We start from the raw sequence: 20,351 nt of genomic DNA, 5'->3' as shown, positions 1-20,351 counted from the left end.
GATCAGAAATGGAGCAGCCAGGACTCGAATCAGCACCCTTATGGGATACTGATGCTGCAAACACATCTTTAACCCGCTGCCACAGTGCTGCCCCCTTAAAATAAGATTTATTTATTTGAAAAGCAGAGCATAGACACACACACACACATACACACACAGAGAGATAGAGAAAGATAGATAGAGAGAAAATGGGATCTTCCATCTACTAGCTCACTCTCAAGAGTGCACAACACCTGGGACTGGGTCGTTCCAAAATTAGGAGTCAGGAATTCTGTCCAGGTCTCCCACTGGTGTCAGGAATCACTGTCACAATACTTGTGCCATGATCTGCTCTCTCCTTGGTGCTTTGGCAGGAAATAGAATTGGAAGTGGAGGCATGACTCTATGGAGATGCTGGAAAACCAGATGTGACTATTTCACACAGCAGCTTAACTCTTTGTGCTACAGTGCCTGCCCCACTGCCCCAGATGTTTAATGGCTCAATCTGTTATTACACTCAAGTTTCTGTTGAAATTTCCTCAGAGGGAATGTTCCACATAATTCTGTAAGAGAGCACATTATACAATTGAATCCTTATCTGGTTTCCATTTTTTTTAATAAATTTATCGAGTTGACCTTACATGTGGGTTTTTTTTTTTTTTTGCCTACTGTCTCCTATCACATAAGGTAAATTTTTCATGATACTAGAATGTTTAGTTGATCATTAGCATATCCTGTTTCCATAACATTTAGAGAGATCTAGTAGGTATTCAACTGGTATTTCTGACATATTAAGTAAGAATATCTATAGAAGAAATCTCAATCTGATAAGTACATATAGTGAGTTTTTACCAAATAGTTACATAAAATTGGGAAGGGTATAGGGTTCTTGTTGGCATAATGATGTTCAATTACAAAAGAAAATGATGTGTAATTTCTCAATTATACATTTTAGTGTAAGTAATAAGCTTAGCTATTCCTACTAATTCCATGATCTTTTTCTGAACTTTCAGAATTTATACATAAATAATTTTATCAGAGTGAGCAGTCTGCTTTTAAAAACAACTTTTTCAAAAAAATTGGTTTTCTCTGGGCAGTAGTTTTACCTAAAATTCAATCAAATTGAGGATATAATAATGTATTTTATAAATGAGATTTTATTGTTTTATAAAAATACTGGAATTAAAAAATGCATTCATTCAAGGGAAACTAAATAATCTCATTTGTTTAAATTCAAGGCTTTATTCAAAAAATAACTCATGGGCCAGCATTGTGGTGTAGCAGGTAAAGCCACTGTCTGTGATGCTGGCATCTCATGTAGGCAGGCTGCTCCATTTTTGATACAACTTCCTGCTAATGGCCTTGGAATGAAGCATATGATGGCCCAAGTCCCTGGTACCCTCCACCTATGTGGGGACCCAGAAGAAGTGCCTGCTCATGGCATCCTGTCCCAGCACTGGCCACTGCGACTGTCTGGGGAGTGATTCAATGGATAGAAGATCTCTCTCTCTTTTTGTTTCATATATTATATATAGGTGTGTGTGTGTATGTTTCCCTCTCTGTAACTCTTTGAAAACAAACAAATATTTTTTTTAAATAATAACTCATAAAGAATTTTATCTTACTGGAATAATTGTATTGGGAATGTAGTTTGATCAAAATGATATGTCACCAATTATTTATCACAGAATTTCCATTTGAACAAGACCAAACGGATGAAAACACCCACAAGAATCAATAAAAATGGAAGGAAAATGACATAGAAATTCCATGTGCAGACTCATTCTGTGTAGTGTTTGATTACATTTCATTCAATGTTTTGGGTCTAGTTCATTGCACATGGTGGTTAGTCAATGAAACTTTTTAATGAATGAAAAATACTACCTGACTGGTATATTATATATTAATTTTATTTAGAAAATCAATATTTCCAGAAAAAAAGATTATTACTTTAATTTCTAGTTTATCAGTATGAGAGACATTATGTGATTTTTTTTATTTAGTAAATATAATTTTCCAAAGTACAGTTTATGGATTACATTGGCTTTCCCTCCCCAAAATTTCCCTCCCACTCACACCCCTGCCATCTCCCACTCCCTCTCCCATTCCATTCACATCAAGATTCATTTTCAATTATCTTTATATACAGAAGATCGATTCAGTATATATTAAGTAAAGATTTCATCAGTTTGCACCCACACAGAAACACAAACTGTAAAAATACTGTTTCAGTACTAGTTATAGCATTACTTCACATTGGACAACACATTAAGGACAGATCCCACATGAGAAGTAAGTACACAGTCACTCCTGTTGTTGACTTAACAATTTGATACTCTTGTTTATGGCGTCAGTAATCTCCCTAGGCTCTAGTCATGAGTTGCCAAGGCTATGGAAGCCTTTAGAGTTCGCCGACTTCGATCTTATTCAGACAGGGTCACAGTCAAAGTGGAAGTTCTCTCCTCCCTTCAGAGTAAGGTACCTCCTTCTTTGATGGCCCCATTCTTTCTACTGGGATCTCACTCGCAGTGATCTTTCATTTAGGTCTTCTTCTTTTTTTTTTTTTTTCCAGAGTGTCTTGGCTTTCCATGCCTAAAATACTCTCATGGGCTCTTGAGCCAGATCCGAATGCCTTAAGGGCTGATTCTGAGGCCAGAGTGCTATTTAGGACATTTAACATTCTGTGAGTCTGCTATGTATCCTGCTACCCATGATGGATTGTTCTCTCCCTTTTTGATTCTATCAGTTAATATTAGCAGACACTTGTCTTGTTTGTGTGATCCCTTTGACTCTTAGACCTATCAGTGTGATCAATTATGAACTGAAGTTGATCACTTGGACTAGTGAGATGGCATTGGTACATGCCACCTTGATGGGATTGTATTGGAATCCCCTGGCACATTTCTAACTCCACCATTCAGGGCAAGTCCAGTTGAGCATACCCCAAATTGTACATCTCCTCCCTCTCTTTTTCCCACTCTTATATTTAACAGGGATCACTTTTCAGTTAAAATTTAAAAACCTAAGAATAATTGTGTGTTAATTACAGAGTTCAACCAATAGTACTATAACAAAAAATACTAAAATGGATAAAGATTTACATTGTACATCAATAGTCAGGACAAGAGCTGATCAAATCACTGTTTCTCATAGTGTCCATTTCACTTCAACAGGTTTCCCCTTTGGTGCTCAGTTAGTTGTCGCCAATCAGGGAAAACAAATGATATTTGTCTCTTTGGGACTGGCTTAATTCACTCAGCATGACATTTTCCAGATTCCTCCATCTTGTTGCAAATGACCAGATTTCATTGTTTTTGACTGCTATATATTATTCTATAGAGCACATGTCCCATGATTTCTTTATCCAGTCTACTGTTGATGGGCATTTGGGTTGGTTCCAGGTCTTAGCTATTGTGAATTGAGCTGCAATAAACATTAATGTGCTAAGACCAAATAGCCAAACTATTATTTTGTAGCTGAGAAGTCACAAGTAGAACAAAGCTAGTTCAATAATAAAAAACAACTACAGAACCCCAAAATGCATGATCTTGAGTATTTCTGAGTAACTTACAACCTATTAACTGATATTCTTAGCTAAATTTTTTTTAATTAGAAAGTAAAGTTTCGGGGCTGGCACTGTTGCATAGTAGGTAAAGCCGCTGCCTTCAGAGCTGGCATCCCATATGGGCACTGGTTTGAGTCTTGGATGCTCCACTTCCAATCCATATCTCTCTGCTATGGGCTAGGAAAGCAGTAGAAAATGGCCCAAGTCCTTGGGCCCCTGCACCTGTGTGGGAGAGCTGGAAGAAGCTCCTGGCTCCTGGCTTCAGATCGGTCCAGCTGTGGCCCTTGCGGCCTTTTAGGAAGTGAACCAGCATATGAAAGATCTCTGTCTCCCTGTGCCTCAGCCTCTCTGTACCTCTGCCTTTCAAATAAATAAATAAATAAGTCTTAAAAAAAAGTGAAGTGTGGTCTGAATACAGAAATAATTTAAGCCAAGTTTCAGCCAAAACAGCCACATTTGAATATTTTTTGAGACGGTATCAACATTAAAGCATGATAATTAATTAAAAAGAATGCTCTGAATCATTTTGATTCTACTGAAATCTAAATTTGATATCCCTCTTTTAAGCTATAGTTGCTAAGAAAATTTGTTGGCTCTTCTTTGCTGTTCTTTTCCAGATATCTTTTGTTTTTATTTTTTAGTCTCTAAATTTCTAAACATAGGCCTATTGAAAATGTCACTTTTTATATATTTGTTGTCAAACATCAGGACACTTACCTGTATGCCATTTCCAATAGAATAGCATTTTCCCCTAATACTATAACCTTAAAAGAAATGATCTACAACTGAATGAAATGCTGATTCAGTGGACATGAATTGCCAGCCCTAAAGTGACATATCTGTCACATTAGCACAGGCATGGGCTAATAGAAGGCAGGGAGTGGTTTGTAGAAAGAATTGTTTCTAGGTTATTTAATTACTTTGTGCTGTCAACTTACTCTTGGTAGAAAAAAAATTAACAGGGAATGCTCAGTTAATGACAATGCTATAAAGATAAAATAGGAGGGGGAAAATCAAGTTTTAATTGGTTTCCAGTGCAAGATTTTTTTAGAAAACTGTCAATTTAAAAAAATGCCCCACTGACAGATTTTATTACAGTACATGACTGTGCCAATCACACGTAATGGAGAATAACATTATGTATCTGCTAAAAAAAGATGGGTAGCAGCTTATATCCTTGGAAATTTAGTGAAGTAGAAATGTATTTTCCTAAAACTGTCCTGCAAATGAATGTTTTATTTGAAATTTTGTGTTTGTGAACAAATAAGAAGATTCAGTTACAGAATAAGCTTGCAATATTTCAAATGACTCTCAAAATATATATAATTTTTATTTGTAGTTTTTTTTTTTAAATTACTCGAGGGACGAAAAACCTTCCTTTTGCTATTGGGAATATGGTAAACAAGGATTACTCTTAACAGTTGATCAATTATTTCTAGGGAATCATTAATTTCTTTAACTTGGAAAATAAGATTGTGGTGGAGGAATGTGTAGGTAGCAGTAGTGTATTGGAATCAGCCTACTTTTCTAATATATTTTGTGGCTAAATGTAAATAATGAGCATTAAAAGGTAAATTGGACAAGATAATTTGGTAAAATACTTAATGTTTTTAAAATTTTACGGTTCTCAAAATATTAACCCATAAACAAAAGTACAAAAAACCCCATTACTACCCCCATTTAGCTCACTCTTTAACATGAGCAGAGTTTATAAAAGTGGTATCACAAAGACAGACTTAAACTGCTGAAAATAGCATTTTTTATTTAGTAAATATAAATTTCCAAAGTACAATTTATGTATTACAATGGCTTCCTCCCCCATAATTTCCCTCCCACTTGCACCCCTCCCATCTCTTGCTCCCTCTCCCATTCCATTCACATCAAGATTCATTTTCAATTATCTTTATATACAGAAGATCGATTTAGTGTATATTAAGTAAATATTTCATCAGTTTGCACCCACACAGAAACACAAATTGTAAAATACTGTTTCAGTATTAGTTATAGCATTACTTCACATTGGACAACACATTAAGGACAGATCCCACATGAGAAGTAAGTACACAGTGACTCCTGTTGTTGACTTAACAATTTGACACTCTTGTTTATGGCATCAGTAATCTCTCTAGGCTCTAGTCATGAGTTGCCAAGGCTATGGAAGCCTTTAAAGTTCACCGACTTCGATCTTATTCAGACATGGTCAAAGTGAAGGTGGAAGTTCTCTCCTCCCTTCAGAGTAAGTTACCTCCTTCTTTGATGGCCCCGTTCTTTCTACTGGGATCTCACTTGCAGTGATCTTTCATTTAGGTCTTTTTTTTTTTCCCCCAGAGTGTCTTGGCTTTCCATGCCTGAAATACTCTCATGGGATCTTCAGCCAGATCTGAATGCCTTAAGGGCTGATTCTGAGGCCAGAGTGCTATTTAGGACATCTGCCATTCTATGAGTCTGCTGTGTATCCCGCTTCCCCTGTTGGATCGTTCTCTCCCTTTTTGATTCTATCAGTTAGTATTCGCAGACACTAGTCTTGTTTGTGTGATCCCTTTGACTCTTAGACCTATCAGAGTCATCAATTTTGAACTGAAATTGATCACTTGGACTAGTGAGGTGGCATTGGTTCATGCCATCTTGATGGGATTTTATTGGAATCCCCTGGCACATTTCTAACTCCACCATTTGGGGCAAATCTGAATGAGCATGTCCCGAATTGTACATCTCCTCCCTCTCTTTTTCCCACTCTTATATTTAACAGGGATCACTTTTCAGTTAAAATTTAAACACCTAAGAATAATTGTGTGTTAATTACAGAGTTCAACCAATAGTACTATAACAACAACAACAACAACAACAACAAACACTAGCAGGGATAAAGTATTAAATTGTACATCAACAGTCAGGAAAAGAGCTGATCAAGTCAATGTTTCTCATAGTGTCCATTTCACTTCAACAGGTTTCCCCTTTGGTGCTCAGTTAGTTGTTGCCGATCAAGGAGAACATGAAATTTGTCCCTTTGGGACTGGCTTAATTCACTCAGCATGATGTTTTCCAGATTCCTCCATCTTGTTGCAAATGACCAGATTTCATTGTTTTTGACTGCTGTATAGTATTCTATAGAGTACATGTCCCATAATTTCTTTATCCAATCTACTGTTGATGGGCATTTGGGTTGGTTCCAGGTCTTAGCTATTGTGAATTGAGCTGAAATAAACAATAATGTGCAGACAGCTTTTTTGTTTTCCAATTCAACTTCCTTGGGTAAATTTCAAGGAGTGGGATAACTGGTCTGTATGGTAGGGTTATATTCAGGTTCCTGAGGAATCTCCAGACTGACTTCCATAGTGGATTAACCAGTTTGCATGCCCACCAACAGTGGGTTAGTGTCCCTTTTTCCCCACATCCTCAGCAGCATCTGTTGTGGGTAGATTTCTGAATGTGAGCCATTCTCACCAGGGTGAGGTGAAACCTCATTGTGGTTTTGATTTGCATTTCCCTGACTGCTAGTGATCATGAACATTTTTTCATGTGTCTGTTGGCCATTTGGATTTCCTCTTTTGAAAAATGTCTACTGAGGTCCTTGGCCCATCTCTTAAGTGGGTTGTTTGTTTTGATATTTTGGAGTTTCTTCATCTCTTTGTAGATTCTGGTTATCAACCCTCTTTCTGTTGCATAGTTTTCAAATATTTTTTCCCATTCTGTCGGTTGCCTCTTCACTTTCCTGTTTCTTTTGAAGTACAGAAACTTCTCAATTTGATGCAATCCCAAATGTTAATTTTGTCTTTGACTACCTGTGCTTCTGGGGTTTTTTCCGAGAAGTCTTTGCTGGTACTATATCTTGCAGGATTTCTCCAAAGCTCTCTAATAATTTGATGGTGTCAGGTCGTAGATATAAGTCTTTAATCCATGTTGAGTGGATTTTTGTGTAAGGTGAAAGGTAGGGGTCTTCCTTCATGATTCTGCAGGTGGAAATCCAATTTTCCCAGCACCATTTATTGAATAGACTGTCCTTAATCCAGGGATTGGTTTTAGATCGTTGATCAAATATAAGTTGGCTGTAATGTTTGGATTGATTTCTGGTGTTTCTATTCTTTTCCATTGGTCTATCCATCTGTTTCTGTACCAGTACCATGCTATTTTGATAACAATTATCCTGTAGTATGTCCTGAACTCTGGTATTATGATGCCTACGGCTTTGTTTTTGTGGTACAAGAATTTTTTAGCTATTAGAGGTCTCCTGTGTCTCCATATGAATTTCAGCATCATTTTTTCCAGATCTGAAAAGAATGTCTTTGGTATTTTGATTGGTATCAGATTGAATCTATAAATTGCTTTTGGGAGAATGGACATTTTGATGATATTGATTCTTCCAATCAATGAGCATGGGAGATTTTTCCATTTTTTTATATCCTCCTCTATTTCTTTCTTTAAGATTTTGTAATTCTCATCATAGAGGTCTTTGACATCCTTGGTTAAGTTTATTCCAAGGTATTTGATTTTTTTGTGGCTATTGTGAATGGGATTGATCTTAGAAGTTCTTTCTCAGCCGTGGCATTGCCTGTGTATACAAAGGCTGTTGATTTTTGTGCATTGATTTTATATCCTGCTACTTTGCCAAACTCTTCTATAAGTTTCAATAGTCTCTTAGTAGAGTTCTTTGGATCCCCTAAATAAAGAATCATATCATCTGCAAAGAGGGATATTTTGAGTTATTCCTTCCCAATTTGTATCCCTTTAATTTCTTTTTCTTGCCTAATGTCTCTGGCTAAAAAATCCAGAACTATATTGAATAGCAGTGGTGAAAGTGCACATCCCAGTCTGATACCAGATCTCAATGGAAATGCTTCCAACTTTTCCCCATTCAATAGGATGTTGGCCGTGTGTTTTTCATAAATTGTTTTGATTGTATTTAGGAATGTTCCTTCTATACCCAATTTGCTTAGAGTTTTCATCATGCAAGGGTGTTGTGTTTTATCAAATGCTTTCTCTGCATCTTTTGAGAGAATCATATGGTTTTTCTTCAGCAGTCTGTTAATGTGGTGTATCACATTGATTGTTTTGCGATCACTGAACCATCCCTGCATACCAGGGATAAATCCCACTTGTTCTGGGTGGATGATTTTCTGATGTGCTGTTGCATTCTATTGGCCACAATTTATTGCGGATTTTTGCGTATGTTCATCAGAGATATTGGTCTGTAATTCGCTTCCAATGCTGCATCTTTTTCTGGCTTAGGAATTAAGGTGATGCTGGCTTCATAAAAAGAATTTGGGAGGATTCCCTCTTTTTCTTCTTTAAATGTCTGGTAGAATTCAGCAGTAAATCCATCTGGTCCTGGGCTTTTATTTGTTGTGAGTGCCTTTATTACTGTTTCAATTTCTGTCTCATTTATGGGTCTGTTTAGGTTTTTTTTGTCTTCCTGGTTCAATTTAGGTATGTTGCATGTATCCAGGAATCTATCCATTTCTGATAGATTTCCCTGTTTGCTGGCATACAAGTCCTTGTAGTAATTTCTGATGATTCTTTTTATTTCTGTGGTGTCTGTTGTTACGTTTCCTTTTTCATCTCTGATTGTATTGATTTGGGTCTTTTCTTTTTTTAGTCAGTTGGGCCAATGGGGTGTCAATTTTGTTTATTTTTTCAAAACACCAGCTCCTCGTTTGGCTGATTTTTTGTAATGTTTTGTTGGATTCAATCCTGTGGATTTCTTCTCTGATTTTAATTATTTCTCTTCTCCTACTAGATTTGGGTCTGGTTTGCTGCAGATTTTCTAGATCCTTGAGATGAATTGAAAGCTCATCTATTTGGTGCCTTTCCAATTTCTTGATGTAGGCACCTATTGATATAAACTTTCCTCTTAACACTGCTTTTGTTGTATCCCATAAGTTTTGAAATGTTGTGTTGTTATCCTCATTTACTTCCATAAAGTTTTTGATTTTTCTTTTGATTTATTCTATGACCCTTTGTTCATTCAGTAGCATGTTGTTCAATCTCCATGTGTTTGCATATGCTCTAGGGATTCCTGAGTTGCTAATTTCCAACTTCATTCCTTTATGGTCTTAGAAGCTGCATTGTATGATTCTAATTCTTTTGAATTTGCTGAGACTTGCTTTATGGCCTAGTATGTGGTCAATCTTAGAGAAGGTTCCATGTACTGCTGAGAATTATGTAAAGTCCTTAGATGTAGGATGAAAAGTTCTGTAGATATCTGTTAGATCCATTTGGGCTATAGTGTTGTTTAAATCTACTGTCTCCTTATTGATCTTCTGTCCTGTTGATCTGTCTATTTCTGAGAGTGGAGTATTGAAGTCCCCTAGTTCTATTGTATTGGAGTCTAAGTCCCCTTTAATTCCCTTAACAAATATTTTAAATAAACCAGTGCCCTGTAATTAGGTGCATATACATTGATAATCGTTATATCTTCCTGTTGAATGGATCCCTTAATCATTATACAGTGTCCCTCTTTGTCTCTCTTAACAGTTTTTGTGTTAAAGTTTATGTTGTCTGATATTAAGATGCCTATGCCTGCTCTTTTTTCATTTCTGTTGGCCTGGCATATCTTTTTCCAGCCTTTCACTTTCAGTCTGTATGCATCTTTGTTAGAAAGATGTGTTTCTTGTAAGCATCAAATAGATGGGTTTTGTTCCTTAACCCAATCAGCCAACCTGTGTCTTTTAACTGGACAGTTGAGGCCATTAACGTTCAATGTGACTTTTGAGAAGTAGTAACTTTGCCCTGCCATTTGCCAAAAATATTTTCTAATATATACTTTGAGCTTCCTGTGATCTTTTACTGGGAGGTTTCCTTCTGTTACCTTCTTTCATATGATGACCGAGTTTCTGTGTTTCTGTGTGTAACACATCTTTAAGCATCATTTGCAGGGCTGGACGAGTGGCGACAAATTCTTTCAATTTCTGTTTTCTGTGAAAGGTCTTTCTTTCACCTTCATTCACAAATGAGAGCTTTGCAGTATATAATATTCTGAGCTGGCAGGTTTTCTCTCTTAGTACCTGGGCTCTGTCTTGCCATTCCCTTCTAGCTTGTAGGGTTTCTGATGAGAAGTCAGCTGTGAGTCTAATTGGAGATCCTCTGAGAGTAATCTGGCGTTTCTCTCTTGCACATTTTAGAATCTTTTCTTTCTTTATGTTTCACTGTGGTGAGTTTGATTACACTGTGTCGTGGTGAGGATCTCTTTTGGTCATGTTTACTAGGGGTTTTATGAGCTTCCTGTAATAGGATGGCTCTGTCTCCAAACCTGGGAAGTTCTCTGCAAGTATTTCACTAAAAAGGCCTTCTAATCCTTTCTCCCTCTCCATGCCTTCAGGAACTCCTAGAACCCGAATGTTGGGTTTTTAATAGTATCCTGTAGATTCCCAACAATATTTTTTAGATTTCTAATTTCCTCTTATTTTCTTTGGTTTGACTGTATACTTTCCTGTGCTCTGTCTTCTAAGTCCGATATTCTCTCTTCTGTTTCACTGACTCTGTTTTTAAGGCTCTCTAATGTGTTTGTCATTTGATGGATTGAGTTCTTCATTTCATTTTGATTTCTCTTCACTATCACACTTTCCTGTTCTACTAGTTTCTGCATTTCATTTTTATTCTTCCTTAAGATTTCATTTGCTCCAAGGGGATTTTCTATCCTGTCCAATAAGGATTTCCGTAGCTCAAGCATTTGTTTTTGAAAACTTCTAATTGTTCTTATCATACATTTTTTGAAATCCATATCTTGCATTTCTTCCATCTCATCATCTTAATAATCTTGGCTTGGGGTGTCTTGTTCATTTGGGGGTGTCATAATGTCTTCCTTGTTCTTGTTTCCTCAGTTTCTGCATTTGTTGCTTGGCTTTGTAGAGATATTCTTTGAATTTTTCTGCCCTCGCTGTGGTGTTTTTTCTTGTTATACTATGACTGTATTAAGTGGACTGTCTGCTTTTGATGGAGCCTTAGAGGCTTGAGATGGGTGTGGTCTGAGAGTTCTGTTTGGTTCCTCAGGGTTAAGGGTGTGCCAAAGGTGACACTCCCAGGTGAGGCATGGTAAATCTCTCTTTCTTTCTTTCTTTGTTTGATTCAGAAGGGTAGTAATTCTGGACAGCTGAGCGGAATTGGAGGTAGTTAGCAGGCGAATGATATACCCACAGGCGCCAGAGATAGGAAGCTCTTTCCCAAGGACCACACAGGGAATCTGTGCTGCCCTCAGTGTGGGCTCAAATTCTCCTGTAGTCTCCCACTGGGATGCTAAGGTTACCAAATTGTAACCTCTCTGGAGAGTACTCAGGTGAATTCCGTGAGTTCTCTCCCCCGCCATCTCTTTTTTCACAGTCTCAGTTCATTAGCACCACACATTTACTAGGTCCTAATCTGTTATTTCACCACCACCACCACCACCACCCCCTCCCCCCAGAGTCAGGTTTTTCTGCTTGGCTGAGGGTGGGTACAGACCTGAGTTTGCCCTGCTTATGATGTATGTCCAAAATGGCGTCTGCTCTTTGTCTTGCTCACCTTTGAGAGGTGAGTGGAGAGAAAGAAACTCGTGCCCATATCAGTCACTTTTTTTTCCTCTCTTCTAGATAGCCTGGTGAACTTTTCCCCATGGGGTTTCAAGCCTCGTTCCCTCTAGTCTCCTCTTTCCGCTTGCCCGCTGGTGTCTCGGGCTATTGAGGTTCGGCTCACCTCACGTTCCAGCGCTGGTGTGTTGATTCTGCCACTGGTGTCCCGAATTGTGGGCTCCCACGCTCTCCACACAGGTCCACTGTGAATCACTAGTTCCAGAAGAGTTTCCTCTGCTGTTTCTTCTCCTACTCTTCCTTGAACCTGCAGTATCTCCACTTTTATTAAATTGTCTCTTCCTGTACTATAAGTGTGCTCCCTTCCTATTCCACCATCTTGCCGCTCTCCCCCCACCCCATTTTCTATTCTGGCCACAGAGAACTCAGAGAACTGTGGAAGAACTTATATGTGGTAGATTAAAGTTAAAATATTTATTGCTTATTATTTTGACAAAAGTCTTCTCATGAAGCAGCATCTCTCACCCTAGAGAAAGGCCATGGAGGAGGGGCACTCACCCACGACGCCTATAACAGAACACAGGGAAGTTTCCTCATTCTGTAGCTCGCGACAGCAATCCCGCATGGCCGGCTGGCCTCCAGAACACAGCTGATGTCAGTTCCAAAGCCAAAAATAGTATTTTCCACTTTTTGGTATATTAAATGATAATTAACTCTACTTCTAATCAGAATGTTAATAAACTATTTCAAACTTCTTTTTGATTATTAAAACAAACTTTCATGACTAGCATTTTTTGTTTTGATCCCCATCCCTTTATATCTACTGTCTCATCATAACCTGGTCTTTCCCTCTGCTCTTTCTCCCTTTCTCCTTTCCTTCCTCTCTTTTTCCCTCCCCCTTTTTTCTTTTCTTCTACTTTCTCTTTGCCCCTGTTCTCTCTGCTCTGCTGCTCTCTGTTTTATTCTCTTTTTGTCTTTTCTCTTTTCTTCCTGAAATATATCCTGAATGGGTGGTACTGAAAGTATACAAAATAGAAAAACAATAAGGGCTCTAGCGGAATCTAAGTATGGGAGTAGGCCATCAAGGCAGACAGGTACCAGGACAGTGAGATAAGTGATGGGTTAAAAAAATTGATTTGAGGGTAAAATAATATGTGTCATCCTTTTGTACAGAATGGGATAAAAATAATCCCAACACATCCTTGTAGAATTTCTTTAGGAATAAAATAACATAATTCATGTAAGTTGCAATATTGCCTGACATGAATGAAAACTTAGAAAACACTATTATTATGATTTGGGTGTTGGTGATAGAAATGCTAGTGGAAGTATTAAAGCAGTTTTTAGTCAAGCAACTCCTATTTAAGGACATGTAGGTTGGGGGCAGGGCTGGCCCTGTGGCACAGTAGGTTAATCCTCTACCTGTGGTGCCAGCATCCCATATGGGCGCTGGTTGTGGTCCCGGCTGCTCCCCTTCCAATCCAGCTATCTGCTGTGGCCTGGGAAAGCAATAGAGGATGGCCCAAGTTCTTGGGCCCCTGCACCCCTGTGGAAGACTGGAGAAGGCTCCTGCCTCCTGGCTTCAGATTGGTGCAGCTCTGGCTGTTGCAGCCATTTGGGGAGTGACCCAGCGGATGGAAGACCTCTCTGCCTGTCCTTCTCACTGTCTGGAAAAAAAAAAAAAGAGACATGTAGGTTTCTCTGAATATTTTTCTCTCATGAGGAATTTTGTGCTAAGCTTCTTGAAGCTGAATCATTCTATTCATACTTTATTGCATTTGTATTATAAGCGTAATTTGTGATAGCAGAATTGCCCATTCAAAACTTACAAATTTTAAAGATTTTAATATACGGTTCAACAACTTGATGGCCCAAAATATAGTTATATTTCTGTAGCAAAATCTGAAGACTTTTACATATATTGGTAAATTAGTTTTCATCCTATCTGTGACAATTTATTCTTGAACCTACTACATATAAGGATTTGCATCACTGCAGACTCCCCGATGGAAAAGCTTCTTGATATAAGTACTAAATTTAGCTATAAAATTGGTACCGTGTTAGGACTGTATTTGGAATATATTTAATTACTTGTGAAATTAAGTATTTCTCTTGTTTAATGACTTGTCATTGGTTTCTTTCATAAAATGATAACCCTCCCCTACACATTTCAAGCCTCCTATCATTTTGGACTCCTAATATATTTCTGCAATATTCTACATTTATTTGTTTGTTTAAGTGTGTTTTCAGTAATTTCTAGGAAACTGAGGTGATGGAGAGGTTTCTCTGTGTGCTTAATCTATCCTTTATTATACTGGAGAACTAATGTATTTCTGAGCCATTTGTTTTAGCAGAACTTTGAAAAGAATTAATACAAGGAATGAGGAGAGCTCAATAAATGCTTAACTTAGGGAAGAGTTCTGTAGTTTCAATGTACAATACAATATTGGCAGTCTTAATGTATATGTTATTCATAATTCAGATTACCTTGACAGTCTCAAACCCACGTTTTTAGTTTTAAAAAAAATGTAATAAAGTTTCTTTTCAAGAAACTATCTACATCACTTAATGACATGTTTAGACTTTTTGACCAATTGCTGAAGCAAATAAATAGGATCTTTTTTCCCCTAATGCTAAACTGTTTCATCACTTATGAACTAAAACACTTGCTAATGATGTAGTACTATTTCCTTTTTTAAAAAAATCAAGTTCTTAACAGTTTTTCTTCTTAATTATAATTAATTTTACTTATTTGAAAGGCAGAGAAACAGAGAATGGAGAGAGATCTCCAATTTGCTGGTTCACACCACAGATGCCTGCAACAATGAGGTCTGGGCCAGGCCAAAGCCCAAGTACTTGCTGCCTCCATGAGTGTGCATTAACAGAAAACTGGACTCCAAAGTGGAATTATTAAAATATTTACATTTTAATAGCATATTTATTCTTTTTTGTTCAGATATTATTCTATAAAATTTCAATAATTTGGTCTTTCAATTTTTTTCATATTATCACTAAATTATTTTCATTGAAACAATACCTGGTAATTACATTCTTACTAATTATACCATTGTAATTATAGTATTTGTTTGTTACTTAGTAATGATTTTTCCAATTAAAACAACTCATAGTCAAAAAATGTATATATTTTATGAAGAAATTTTATTTAACTGTGATCATACATTACTTTCTAATGTAGAATTTTTTAGATAAATGATAAATGCAATACAATATTTATAAGTAACATATATAATAAATACAGTAAGTTTCTTTGCTATAAAATTTTAATTTTGTGCTAATTATATTTTACATATGTAAGTATAACACAAATGCATGAAATCATATTCACATAAATGAAAGTACAGTTTTCACTTTCTATTGTTCAAAAGTTCGTAAGGCATTTGCTAACACTTCACAGTGATACGTATCTTCTTATTGTTTTATCCTCATATTCTTGACATTGGTTTTATGACAACCTTATAAGATACCTTTCAAAGTCTCTCAACTACTTTTTATGATTTTAATAGTTTCAATCACTTTTTTCCTAACTGACCACAAAATCAGTATTTTCACACAAAGAAAATCAGTTTGTTCATTGGTGAAAAATGTTAATTAGGTCACTGGAACGCTGCCTAGACTCCTGGCTGTGTTGTATCAGATTATACCATTTGTTGGGAGTTTATTATGTTCTAGGTAGTATACTAGGGGATTTACATGCATTATTCCTCTCACAGTTATTGTTTTTGGAAGTCATTAATATTATTGTTATCATTACTGTGCATCATTTTTACATGGACGAAAGAGTCTCATAGAGGGATAATGTTAACGTAACTTGGCACTAAATAGTGGAGTGAAGCCCACAACCTGGGTTTGCATAATCAAGATCCGTGCTTTCTAATACACTCTTTCACTCTTTCAAGGGAAAGCCACACACACACACACACACACAAAATTAAAACTGTATTTTGCAACAAAATAGAAGTAACTGGAGACCAGTATATTTAGTGAAATAAGCCAGTCCTAAAAAGACAAAAATCATTTGTTTTCTTTGATATGTAGTAGTTAATATAGAATACCCAAAAAGACTGAAACTGACATCTTATGATTTGATTATTAAATATAGCCTTTGTCTATATTCCTGCTGTCTTTCTACATTTTACTTGTTGAATATTATGGCTAATGGTGCATTAAGCCTGTGATTATAAAGTAAATTGAAATTACGTTAGTGCAAAGAAAAAAAAAAAGCAAAGAAAGGAGAGGGGGTTAATAGGGGGGAGAGAGGGAAGTATGGTTATCTTCTTAAAACTGTGTCTATGAAATAAATGAAATCTGTTCTCTTTATATTAATACAATTGAAGAGGAAAGAGAAACAATACAAATTGCTATTCTGTTTTCTGTGATATTCCACTTTTTTTAAAGTTCAAAAAATAATGTTTGGATATTAATATTGTAAATCTGTGAATGTGAGTGATAAATACTCATAATCAACAATTACATTGAAAGTTATATATTGTATATTAGCAGGTTAAAGAGTGTAAGTCCATACTTAGTATGAATATTTTAAAAAGCTGTGTATCTATGAATACATACATAGAAAATATTGCGTCTTTATAATATTAACCACAGGTACTAATTATCAGACTTTCTTATTGTGCTTTACATTTTCCCATAATTAGTTTCTATTACTTAATGGGGAATAAGACAAATTTTATCTACTAGTGGGCTTTTTATTCTATTTTTCTAATTTTATATTACAGCAAACAATTTGATCTGATTCAAAAGATTTTGTCATTCTTTAGGAAAAAAAGATGATCTTTTAAATTTTTTTTTAAATTCTAGTATTTCAGTATGTATTTCCCAGGAAAAAAAGGTACTTCTCTTACATAGCCATAATACAATTAATGAGTTGAGGAAGATTATGTAAGTCTTCTGACAATTTAACATTATCCAATATGTAATCTAGATTTCTGTATTAACAGTTCTCCCAGTAATGTCTTGTCTATTATGAGTTTTTTTTTAAACTTTTATTTAATGAATATAAATTTCCAGTGTACAGCTTATGGATTACAATGGCTTCCCCCCCCCCATAAGTTCCTTCCCACCCACAACCCTCCCATCTCCCGCTCCCTCTCCCCTTCCATTTGCATCAAGATTCATTTTCAATTCTCTTTATATACAGTAGATCAATTTAGTATAAAGATTTCAACAGTTTGCACCCACATAGAAACACAAAGTGAAACATACTGTTTGAGTACTAGTTATAGCATTAAATCACAATGTACAGCACATTAAGGACAGAGATCCCACATGAGGAGCAAGTGCACAGTGGCTCCTGTTGTTGACCCAACAAATTGACACTCTAGTTTATGGCGCCAGTAACCACCCTAGGCTCTCGTCATGAGGTGCCAAGGCTATGGAAGCCTTCCAAGTTTGCCGACTCTGATCATATTTAGACAAGGTCATAAAAGACAGAGTGAGGATAGTAACCAATGATCCTAAGAGTGGCATTTACCAGGTTTGAACAATTATACAGCATTAAGTGGGGAAGAGGACCATCAGTACACACAGGTTGGGAGTAGAGCCATTGGTGGTAGAGTAGAGGTTATGATTACAAAGGAATGAGGCCCAAGTGCACTAGACAGGGCCTAGAACAAAGGACAGAGTCATTATTAGAGGAGCTAAGAAAGGTGCTGTCTAAGCTACAATTAAGTTTTCTGATTGAGAGGCAAATAGAACCTGATAGAAGGGGCTTGATAATAATCTGGTGGGCTTTAGGCCTTGTAAGTTAAGAGGCCCAGACCTATCTATCTCTTCACATGGGGTATATCCTAAGGGAGGTGTGAGCCTCCTAGGGGAAGGCACTCTGTTGACTTTCATTACTTGGCTGGCCTGGGAGGAGAGCTGGCCAGGTAAAGGCAGGTGGCATCTCTAACAAGAAATTTACAGTTCTGCCTGCAATGTTGCTGACCCTGCCTTTACCTGGCCGGGTCAGTAGGGTCTATTATGAGTTTTAAGAAAAATTTAAGTTAATGTCAAATTTACAAAATAGAATATTGTGAGATAGTAATACGAGTTTTATTTTTTAAACTGGGGAATCTTTTCCTATTTGAAGAAAAAATTCATTTTATCTTGGTAACAGATGGAATCTATGCTTTTACACTGCATTTTACATATGCAGAATCTACATATTTCAAACTAAGGTAGAAAGTAATATAAAAATTTCATTCTGTCATTTTACTTTTAATACCCTAAATATGGAAGGAAGAGGAAAATTACAAGGAGAGGCATTGTTTTTGTAGGGAAATATTTCTACTTTAACATATCATTTCATATAAAACTGTGTGATAATTTCTTAGATTTTTACGCCATTAATTGGAATTACTTTGAAGATTGAGGTGTCATCTTGCATTAAAAGTTTAGCATATAGGTGTATTTTTATTTATTTTTGTCTTCCTTGGAGTAATCATCCTTTGCAAGGTCATGAATAAACATTAAAGGAAAATAGGGAGAAAGTGTGTTTTCTTTAAATTGCATGGCTATTTGATTGCTTTTCTTCTTTCTTACATGTGTTTGTTGGATCAGTGTTTTCTATTTCTAGGGTGAAGTTCAGAGATGGGTGGAAAAGGGTCTAAAAGACTGAAGGCCTCATTGTATGCTTCTTTTGAAATTATTTAGTTCTTGTGTTAGTTATGAACTTATTATTTCTCAGGTTAATTTCATTCTGTGAGAATACGGAGCATGGACTCTTACTTATTTCTCCTTCATTAGGTGTAATAAGACCAGACTTCGTCACTAGAGGATGTGAACCAGTGAAGAAAGGAGCTTTTTATTTCTGGATGGAGTGTGCTGCTCTCAGACTCTGCATTTCTTGGCCTCTCTACCTTCTTTTTCTGAAGCAAACAGTTTCACCAGACTTTGCCCATGGCAACGCTCATGGCTGAGAAAAAAGGTATCCTGGTACATTTTTTGTCAGAATTTAAATTAGTGTAGCAATTTTGAAAATAGTAAAGGGTTGGCCGGCGCCGTGGCTCAGTAGGCTAATCCTCCACCTTGCGGCGCCGGCACACCGGGTTCTAGTCCCGGTCGGGGCGCCAGATTGTGTCCCGGTTGCCCCTCTTCCAGGCCAGCTCTCTGCTGTGGCCAGGGAGTGCAGTGGAGGATGGCCCAAGTGCTTGGGCCCTGCACCCCACGGGAGACCAGGAGAAGCACCTGGCTTCTGGCTTTGGATCAGCGCAGTGCGCTGGCTGCAGCACGCCAGCCGCGGCAGCCATTGGAGGGTGAACCAACGGCAAAGGAAGACCTTTCTCTCTGTCTCTCTCTCTCTCACTGTCCACTCTGCCTGTCAAAAAAAATAATAATAATTAAATTAAATTAAAAAAGGAAAAAAAAGAAAATAGTAAAGGGTTCCTCAAAAAACTTAAGAAAAAAATTAGCATTAAGCCAGCAACTTTACTTCTGGGTATAAATACAAAGGAACAGAAAATGGTATTTTAAAGAGATATTTTCACTCCCACATTTATTACAGCACCATTCACAAAATAGCCAGCATATGGAATCAATCTTGGTGTGCATCAGTGACTAAAATACACTACAATGCTCACTTCAGGAGCTCATGTAACAAAACTGGAATGATACATGGAAGATAAGCATAGCCCTTGCACCAAGATGACGTGCAAATTGGTGAAGCATTGCCTATAGTTGGCACCTGCCTGTAAATTACACATTCTCCAAGCCAAAAATAAATGTTTTGTGTGTGTGTATGTGTGTGTGTAATACTATATGGAGTACTATATGGAATTAGAAAGAAGGACATTCAGTTATTTGTGATAACATGGATGAGCCTGGAGAATGTTACACGAAGTAAGCTAGGCAGAGAAAGACAAATACTGGATGACCTCACGTATATACAGAATGCAAATAATTAATCTCACAAAACCCAGAGAAGGGTGGGTACCATAGTCTAGCTAGCAGGACTGGATAGGGACAGGAGGATTGTTAATCAAAGAGAACCAAGTTAAAGTTAGACTGAAGGAATAAGTTTTAGTGACCCATTGCATCTCATGGTGACTACAATTAATACTATTGGGCAGTACATTTCCAGACTGCTAAAAGAATGTGTTTCTAATATTCTCAAAAACAAGTTGTTTGAGAGTATGAGTGTGTTCATTAGCTTGCTTTAACCTTTCTATAACATGTACAAAACTCAAACCATCACATTATACCCAATGTGCTGTTATTATTTATTAAAATAAGAATAATCAATGGAGAAAAACCCACCTTTTCTGATGTCCTGGTGATTTCACTGGGTAGGG

At 36.9% G+C, this 20,351-nt stretch overlaps 1 non-coding gene across 1 annotated transcript; it reads left to right on the top strand.

Moving 5' to 3' along the window:
* Nucleotides 1-19,634: 19,634 nt before the first annotated feature.
* On the top strand, nucleotides 19,635-19,739 carry LOC133757225 (U6 spliceosomal RNA). The gene has a single exon (XR_009865601.1). It is a non-coding gene; the product is annotated as a U6 spliceosomal RNA (small nuclear RNA).
* Nucleotides 19,740-20,351: the final 612 nt, after the last annotated feature.

The sequence above is a fragment of the Lepus europaeus genome, chromosome 3 (assembly GCF_033115175.1).
Source record: "Lepus europaeus isolate LE1 chromosome 3, mLepTim1.pri, whole genome shotgun sequence".
In the NCBI taxonomy this organism is placed as follows: Eukaryota; Metazoa; Chordata; class Mammalia; order Lagomorpha; family Leporidae; genus Lepus; species Lepus europaeus.
Note: the sequence above shows the minus strand (reverse complement) of the source record. Positions and strands in the feature narration are given on the sequence as shown.